General features: G+C 37.3%; 1 long non-coding RNA gene across 1 annotated transcript; it reads left to right on the top strand.

Annotated features, from left to right (window-relative positions):
- Positions 1 to 2,980: 2,980 nt before the first annotated feature.
- Positions 2,981 to 8,597, top strand: LOC147581061 (uncharacterized). The gene is made up of 4 exons (XR_015250830.1): positions 2,981 to 4,242; positions 5,306 to 5,448; positions 6,341 to 6,506; positions 7,106 to 8,597. It is a non-coding gene; the product is annotated as an uncharacterized LOC147581061 (long non-coding RNA).
- Positions 8,598 to 10,208: the final 1,611 nt, after the last annotated feature.

Here is a 10,208-nt window from a genome sequence, read left to right as displayed (position 1 = left end):
TCACTTTGCCTTCCTAATTTCCGTTCATTGCATCATTATAGATATCTAAAAAGTCAATTATAGTTGTGTTTGAGTTGAATATATTATACCAAATAACATAGATAATAAATAATAATGTAAATAGTACATTACATAAAATTAATGAGATACCATATATCAAGAACATATGACAATTTTCACAAAGTATATATAATCCCATGTAAAGTGAGCGTTTGGGCCGGTAGCTTAAAAACAAAAGGAAGAAAAGGGACCTATCTTCAGATTTATAATCCTTAGGAAAATCACTTAATCTCCCAGAGCTTGCTTCCTCATTAGCTTCCTTTAATTTCCCAGTGATTTTCTTAATCAACACTAAATGAACAAAGTGAGATGGACCCAAAGGGTACTTAGGAAAATCAATGATCATGTTGATCATACTCTCCACTTTTTAAAGTACTTAACATGTTAAAAATAAAATACTGTGGGTTTTGGCTACATTGCATATGCTACGTTAGCGTCAGTATGAACCTTTGGTCCAAGTGATTTTCATAGTTTTAACTGTCTATTCAAGCAAATATAGGAAGTCAACATAATACAGAAAAAATGATGCAATTATTTTTATCAAATTATTAAACATAAAACTTTTATGTGGGAGCACCTTAAAAAGTCGTTCTACTCAAAACAGTATTTATATCACCCAGTTTAACTTTAGGTTTTCTAAGAACAATTCATATAGACTAGATAATTGGATAATGAACTTATCCAGAAGAATGATGACTCTAGAAATACCCTCATTTGTGGTTGTCTGAAGATAAGAAAAGTTAGTAGTATTATTGAAAAAGGTAACCCAAGGACCCATGAATGTAAATACCTGAACTAACCTCCTCAACTAATAGATAGCTGATGCATTATTGAGAGGGAGAGAGAGAAGGTAGTGGAAAAAAAATCCATTCAAGCAAGAGTCACAACCGGAATTATGAGTTAACATTGTGATATCTGAAGGTAGGATATATGAGTTAACATTGTGATATCGGTAGGATATATGATTTTAATAAAATTGTACATGAAACTCTACATTCCCGAACCTTGCTATTATAAGAACACTTTTACATTATGCAATTAAACTATGGAATCTACAATATCAAAGGGTCTCTTCACTTTACAATGAGGTTTATGGTTATGTTACATGTTTGCTATTGCAAATATTATTACTAACCTCATTAGAAACAAATTGCTTTCTGGGGCACCTGGGTGGCTCAGTCCGTTGAGCGTCTGACTTCAGCTCTGGTCATCATCTCATGGTTCGTGAACCTGAGCCCCATGTCGGGCTCTCGCCTGTCATTCTCTCTCTCTCTCTCTCTCTCTCTCTCTCAAAATAAACAAACAAACTTTAAAAATATATTTAAAAAAAGAACAAAATTGCTTTTTGTTGCCATCATTTGTATTGGATCATACCCAGCAATGTTCTGTGTGAATTTTTTTACTGTTGTTATTACCAGATTCTGTATCAGTTTAAAAATTCACTTACCGTCTAATTTTTTTTTAATATTCATTTATTTTTGGGAGAGTGCAAGTGGGGGAGGGGCAGAGAGACGGGGACAGAGGATCTGAAGCAGGATCTGTGCTGACAGGATGACAGCAGAGAGCCCACGTGGGGCTTGAACTCACGAACCGCAAGATCATGACCTGGACTGACATTGGACACTCAAACAACTGAGCCACCCAGGTGCCCCACCCTCTAATATTAATTTACTACTCCATGACCCCTTTTTTTTTCTTTTTTTCTACTTGCCCTCCTTTCCTTCTATCGTCCACTGAACAAATAATTATTGACTGTCTACAGTATAGCAAACACTATGCTAGACAACATAGTGTGATCCTGCCTTCGTGTTGCTTGACAAGGGGACATAAACAAACACACAGGTAAATATCACCAAATGTGATATTTGCAAAACAGAAATAAACTCTGAATGGTTTGGGAACACAAGGAAGAAGCATTGGGCTCATTGGTAGGGGAAGTGGAGAGTGACACGCTTGTTTCAACATCACCACCATCAACAGTGAGGGGAACTGTTCCAAAGCTGGTAGATAGAATCAAAAATTTTCCCATAGGATTGTCTGCAACCAGACCCACTTCCTTCCATAGCTCCAGCTCATTGCTCTCCTGAGCTGGTCTCCCCTATTTAAAGCACCACTTAAAAAATGTTGCCCTTAAAGGACTAAGATCAGGAAACTGACAGCTCACAAAGCAGTCTGCTGGCACCAGGGCTCCAAAGAACAGCCTCTAAAAGCAGAGGCTCCACTCGTTAGCCCAAACACAAGTTGTTATAATCCCTTTCTGCCTTCTGTGCTTATATAATACAGGCCTTCTTCGATTACAAGACACTTTGAAGATCTCACCTTCTCCCATTACTTGTCTTCTACATAAAATGCCCACAGATGTGAGTCTGTTAGAATGTGTGAGAACTGCACTTGATAATTTATAAACCAATACTTCCTAAGGTTTGAAATTCGTTAGGATTCAGTGGCATTGAAACAGGGCATGTTGCTGCAGGAGCACCCCCTACTGACCACAAGGAGAGATGTTGTAAAACTGGAGGTAGAAGCTGACACGTCTGGAAATAATACTTAACTCTTCCCATCTAGTCACAACTAGTTATTGAGTAGTATTCTGTGATACAAAAGGACTGAGATTATACACTCAAGTGGCCAAAGCAATCATCTTATTTTTTAAAAATTTTAAAAACTAATACATTTAATAAGTTGACCTCTCCTAGAAAAAGTCACAAAAGGGACATGTGGTTTGGCCAATTTCAAGCATTGTGGAGGTGTTTTATTTTCTTGTTTCTCCTCTAAATGTAGTCTACACCTAAGTAGACCATGTTCTTACACGGGAAGATTCAATAACATGAAATTTCCAATTGGTCCAGATACATCTATAAATTCAACATAATCTTAACCAGAACCTAAATGGGATTCCTTAACAGATATGATAAGTTGATTTTAAAGCTCATCTCTAAAAGAATAGACAAGAGGTTTTTTATTTGATATACAAAATATGAAAACACAATAGAAAGCTACGATAATTAAAACATTATGGTATTGGCAAAGTCAATGCACCAGAAACAAATCCAGGTATTTAGGGGGGAATTAGAATGAGGTAAAAGTATCTTGTAAATTAACTATAAGAGGATTCAATGAATGACGTTGAGACAATTGGATATAATGCCTATCTTAAGAGATGCCCAAGAATATGTTACAGCTGAGTTAACAAACAAAGCAAAAGAAATAAAAACAATAGAAGAAAATGTAGGACGACATTTTTATAAAACTAAGAGAACATAGACTTCCCTAAACCAAACATAAAGTGATCCATAGTTTCTAGCTCTAAGAAATATGTATTATTTTGCACCTTACATAATATTTAACACATACAGAGTATATTTCCTCTGTTCTGATCTCTTTAGCCTCACTCTTAACACCTATTTTGTTATTGTTATTGGTCAGGAGCTTTTTTTTTTGAGATGAGAAGATGAGGCAAATGGAAACGAATTAGTCTGGCTAATAAATGTGGGGCCATGGACATAGTTTCAGGAATTTGAATCCTTTCAAACCCTTGGATTTCCTCAAACTAGTTCAAAACTCACATGTGAGCTGGAGTATCTAGGTATCTGGCACGTGCTTTGAATATTCTATTTTTCCCTGAATACTTATATCTCAGTCCAGAAAAACAACCACCAAAAAGGCAAGGAGCAGAGACAACATCCTCTCCATTTCTAGGGAAAGAACAGGTGAGAGGTAAAGAGCTTCAGCTGCCAGAAAACTCACTTTTAAAGCTAATGTGAAGAGGCACGTTAATGACCATACTAATCTGTGGAAGAAGGCCACTTAAAACGCCACTGTCTGAACCGGGTTAGGAATGTGTTGAAGAAGCCACTACCCGCAATTTAGCATTCCAGTAATTGCTCTGTAAAAAGACCCTTGAGCCACTGTGTGAAGGAAATGGTCTAGACAGCCCAGCACCAGGAATGTGCCATTGTGTGTGTAGCAGATTGAGTTTACACTCTATTCCTGATTCACAAAGGGGGCGAGTGTGCCAGTGGGCCGCAGGCCAGGATGTGGGTGGTTAAATAAGTGTTCTCGGAGGAAGCAATGTTCTTTTGGGATCTGCATCAGCACACCAGCTGATCAACAAATGCAACAGTTTTGAATGAAGTTAGACAAAAAGATAAATTGGACATGCTCTTTTCCAATGTGTAAAGAGTGGGTATCCACCAAGTTTCAAAATTTTTACAGACGGTTAAATTTCCAGGTGATTCTGAGTAAGTACCAATGTTTCTCTGCAAAATTCTATGCGGAAGACTTGTCTCTGCCAATTATACATGGGAGTTCTGTGACTATACCTACACTACTATATTTTCTAAACTACCTATGTGATTTGATTACACTTGCATAACTACATTCACTTTCTACTCACATTCAGACGAGCAGATAAAATGGGGACAGGAAAAAATCTAGCTGTTTCTAGTGGACTGGCAATACATTAGAGAAAAAGAGCTTGCTGCCAGAAACAATTTTTTGTCTTCATTCATTGAGAAGAATCTTAAATCGTTTTTAATGTTTATTTTTTAAAGACAGAGACAGAGCATGAGTGGGGGAGGGGCAGAGAGAGAGACACACACACACACAGAATCCAAAGCAGGCTCCGAGCTGTCAGCACAGAGCCCGATGCAGGGCTTGAACCCACGAACCATGAGATCATGAAATGAGCTGAAGTTGGACATTTAACAGACTGAGCTACCCAGGCACCCCTCATTACAAAAGAATCTCAAACCCTACCTCTTTCATGAAGAATGTCGTTGCTTAATGAAAAAGAGTAACTACTCCCAGACCTCAACTTGTTCAAATTGATTTCCCAGGATTATCTATTTACTATTTCGCCTATTATTATTATAATATAATAATATAATGTATAATATAATATAATATACTAATTTGCCTATTATTAACATAAATGCTTTTATATTCCAGGTGTTTAATCTCATAGTATTGCAATATTCTCATATTGCATCCTGGGTTTTAAAGAAAAAAATAATGGGAAAAAAAGATTTACTTAAAAATTTCCCCACCATTTACTTTTTCCCAGCTTTGGCAGAAACAATACTACCATCATGAAATTCAATTATGCAAACTTCTTTTCCCTATCAGAACAAACACAGGATTTTTAAAAAGATCTTTATTCCAGTGAGATGCAGGGTCAGACATCTAACGTATAGAACTGCAAGAAATTATTTTATGTGACTATGCTTGTGGTAACATGTTACAGTCAACAGTAAACGGATCCAAGGTCCTACAGAAACCCCTCAGTCACAGAGCTAAACACACAGGCCAGGCTCAGGAGACAGAGAAGCTGATGGAAGACCGGGGGAGGCAGAGCAGTTACAGACCCAGCTACTGCTTCATGTCAAGGTGAGTCAGCAGATCAGCAATCACGTGTGTGTGCGCTACAAAATAGCTTCCTTTCCACTTCCAAATCTCTCAAGCATCTCCCCTGTGGCCTATGTCATACAAAGAAGAAGATCTCGGGAAATTTAGTTCAGCCTGGCCAAAATGACATTTTAATTAAAAGCCATTTTGTAGGTTTTCCGTGCCATCGACTTCACCGCTGATTTTTTTCTCCTTCCTTCCCCTTGAGAAAACGAGTATCAAACTGACTGATTTTAAGATTTTAATCTGAAAATGTTTAAATGTACCAGGATGTTTTCTTTAGAAATAACAAAGGAGCAAAATAAAATATTCCCCATGACCCTAGGGTACCAGGCATAAATACTATGTTTCATATCCATATTTATTTGTTTCACGACTTGCAGGAGGCAAATTAGGTTCCTAATTGAGATCTGCACAGTTTCATAATGAACATTTTATGAAAAGGCACGCAAATTGTCACTATCATAAAAAAAATTTATTCAAAGATGCAATGCATCTGTATTTTGATGTGGGAAAATGAGTAAAGTTATAAAAGGCAGAAGGTGTATTTATGTTCTAGGCCCCCCTCCACTCTGGATTGGGTGGGCTTATAAAAAATCATCTTATTTATCTGATATTTAATTACCTCATCTGTAAAACAGGAATGAGCTCTTTAGCAACCTTCAATTCCAGGAAACTTGTAACTTTGAATTATCTATGATTTTCTAAAGTCCAGAAATGTAATAGGAACAATGGTTCCTATGAGGTGGTTGTCCTGAACAGATTTCCTGTTTGATATAATCAGACGCTACTCAGGCAGAAAACACCAGAAGAGTAACTGGATAGTTAGCAGCCATCAAGACCTGTTTTTTGTTTTTTGTTTTTTATTTTTAAGAACTTAACTGAGAAGAACAGTAAAATGCCTGGACATGCTAGGGTTATCATCTATTTGGGGAAATCCTAAGCCTTTGAAACACACGGCAAGGAAAAACTGACCTTACCTGAAAAATACCTTACCCTGAAAAATAATGTAGCTGTGTTAAAAGAACCACAGGCATGGAGTAAGTGAATGCTTTGAATCTCTATTGTTTTACAATGAGCCTTAGTGACCTCAATCAGGCTTGTGCTTTTCTGATCCACAACTCTGAAAAAGCAAATTTTGACTGTAAAATGTATTAAGATTTTAACTTATTTGCCATATGTGTTATCTGAAAGAGGGGGAAAAAAACCCTGCTGTGAAAACCTTTAAAAAAAGTTTGACCACATTAAAAGAGTAAGGCACAAAAGGACAAAAGGATAATGATTTTTTTCCCCCTAAACGCCTGGCCTGAACATAAGTCCTCCAAAAGTCCCCCTTACCAGATGGCTAACCCAGCAAGGGAAGACAGCCAACTTGATTTCAAATGTGAGAGTGATTTTTTATTTAAATGAAAGATAGAAACTGTCTCAATTTTATTATATCTAAGAGGGGAGCTCAAGTGTTCAGCATGTGGGTCTGGTTTGAGTAAAAGTTTGTCTTTTTTTGAATGGAAATCATATGTAATCCCAGGCAGTGGCCTGAACCATTTGCTAATACTAATTGTTGTTGGTTGAAAGTGGAGTAGGAGATTGTTAAAGTCTTCCCTGGCAGAAACCTGATCTGTGGAAATGTACTTCACAGGAACTGTGATGAGGTTTGCAGCTGGCAGGGGAGTATGACAGTGCGGCCACATGCGTCTCCATCTTTCCTTTGGCAACCAAATCGAGACTCACATGAAACAACTCTGGGAGTTAGCTGATGGCCCAAAATGCAGATCTGGCATTCTTTTCCTCCCTACCCCCTTCTCAGCCGGTGATTTGACAACAAAAACTGAAGCGGGTGTATGTCCCATTTCTAAGAACATATATTTTCAAAAAATTATTATTTAATGATGTGGCTATTTTGAACTATGATTAATATAAGTACATTTAAGATATAACATTGGCAAGTTAGAAAACCACCAAGTAAGGCCAGATGTGTAAACTGACTTGATGTTTAAATTTAAAACACCAGCATCAGACTGAAAGGTCTGTTATTCTATGAGTCAAATCACAGAGAATTCATACACAAATTATGCTTACCTGTTATTCCCGGAACCTAGAAAGAATTGCTTTTTAAAGTTATCATTAACTAATCTATACATCATCAAGATAAGTGGATTTTGTTAAAAATATTGAATTATAGAATGAACTTTAGATTTTATGGTAGTCTTGACAACACTTGAGAATCCAGTTATGTTCTAGAAACTGTACTACAAATTGTGTTATGCTTTAAATTATTGTGAGATATGTAAAATTGTTGCTAAATTACTGTTATATTCTTTCCTGATTTAGCTTTGTTCACTAATAACTAGATATCCTACCCCCATCACTACTGTAGGAACTCTGTAGAACTCTGCCATTTCAGTTTTATTGGACATTACCACGACTACTTCCAGATCATGGAGAAAGGAATGAGCAAAGTTCATTAAGGGGAACTAGCACATAATATCAAGTAGATATTCAAAATGCACTTCAGAGAAGAAACACGTTCCCACTACCCATGCACCTACTAGCATTCACTTAATGAGTATAAAAACCTGTGTATGGTCCTTTCACATTTGTTAGAGTTAATAATACTCTGTTAATAATAATTAATAATAATACTCTAGCTTTTCAACCATTTACTATCACCATTTCACAGACAAGAAAACACAGTCCCAGGGATCCCGAGCAGACCTGGGGCTCAATACCCACCCCTTTCCAGACACCTACTCATCTAATAACAAGAACAAGTGCAATTACAGATCCTACCTGGGGAAAGGTGTAGAGTAGCCCACCCCATGAAATAAACATAAAATAAAAACATAAAAATAAAAAGAACCCATGGCTTATCATTTATCAGGTATCTTATTATCTTTGGAATATCATAGAATAAAACCCTATCAGAATGCTGCCATTGGCCTATACAATAAAATTTTGTCCTGCTGCCTGACAAAAGCTCTTCAATTCTAACCATTTAAGAGAAAACTATGTCTTTTACAAGTTAGTGTTCTTTTTTACAGCGTATTTTAAACAAATTATATTATGTAAATTTTATCTAGAAGTGTATTATTCTTTTTAAGCAATTTTATAAAAAGGCTTCTTGAGTTGGTTTTGGGTTTTTGTTTTGTTTGTTTATTTGTTTTTAAATCCTTAGGAGAGCCTGGAGTAGATAAGCAAAAGTAATGGTGTGCTATCCACAAGAATGGTGTCCTAGCTTCTAATCCCCTCCTAAGATAAAATTTTCCTCTAATGAGTCCTTCTAAATGTATGTTCCAGTTTCTTCAGCTACAAAGCATGACTATTATCAGATATTTGCTGTGATCTTCTCTTCCTTTCACTGATGAACATTTGAACCAATTTTACCCCCAGTCTATGGCCCTTCACCACCGCCCCCTACCCCCCCATCCTCCAGCCCTGCTAAGCTTAGCCTCTCTCCCAGAGCAATGACACAGTTGAAGCCAGCACCCATGTCTTAGCCCCCAAGACCAAGCACGGTGTCTGGCCTGTGATTTAAATGATTAAATCTGAGCTGATTAACTAGAACTTGCTGTTTTCATATAGCAGGTAATCCTATCTAATAGACCAGCGCTTCCCAAACTGTGCTGTGAATTGGAGTCACCTAGGGAGCTTTAAAACATGCTGGTGCCTGGGTCCTACTTCCTGAGATTAATTGGTCTAGGGTATGACCTGAGCATCAGAATGTTTTAAAGTTCCCCAGGTGATTCTACCAAGAAGCCAAGAGTGAGAGTCACTCCAATAGCCAAATGCTTCCCAAGTTGAGAAATGCCCCAAATGATCCCATGTTTGCAGGGCAACTGCAATGTCTTAGGTTATAACATAGAGAGAGCTATTTTCCCTCCCTCAATGGCCTCATTCCCTGTTCTTTGGGAATAAGCAAAGTTACTGCTCTTTAGTCATTGGCTTTCAAACCAGTATTTAGACCAATGCAACAAAAGAAATGCTTCCGAACTTTTAATGAGATGCATTTAGATGGAATTTTAAGTTGGTTTTTGAGCAACTTTTCTTCTAGAAAAGAATATCATTTTACAAACCCAGGCAAAAAGGGACAAAGGGACATAATTTGCAACTCTCACTGCCTGTGATACACTGAATTCCATGCCAAGAAAAGTGACTATTTGTGTCTTCACACAGAGTCAATACATTATAATACCTGACCTTAAATTATATTATTGAGTGTGGCATTATTTTAAACAGTTTCTTGGTAGAGGCATTTTAAACGATCATTATCTTTATGTTTTAATTTACTTTTAAAACTGTTTAATATTGATCTGTTCAATCTCTTTTATTTCTGCCAAAGAAGGAAAACTAGAGCACATGTCAAGGTTTACCCCAAAGTGCTGAGGCCATTATCTTACTGGAAATCCTCTAGTGCTCATTCAGCTTGACTCATTTGTTTATCTTGAGTTGCAGTCCTGTGGTTCTTGTTTGTTTACTTATAATTAGTCACTTGCAAACAATTTGTACCAACAAGTAGCTACTTAGCACCCTTACCCCCATCTGCTGCAAAGACTGCTAGCTGACCGCTAAAGCTACTTCCTCTTCTTCCTGGACAAGTAACAAGCTACACTTTCCACTCCTTTGCAGTCCCATATGGTCACATGACGTGAGCCAATGCTCTATGAGCAGAAGTGATGGGAGCCCCCTTCCAGGCCTGACCCAATCTCCAATGCACATCCTCCGGTAGCACATTTGTCTCCCTC

Source organism: Puma concolor, chromosome B2 (assembly GCF_028749965.1).
Source record: "Puma concolor isolate L17-30 chromosome B2, mPumCon1.1.hap2, whole genome shotgun sequence".
NCBI lineage: Eukaryota > Metazoa > Chordata > Mammalia > Carnivora > Felidae > Puma > Puma concolor.
The sequence above is the reverse complement of the archived record's forward strand: the minus strand, read 5'-3'. Positions and strand labels throughout refer to the sequence as shown.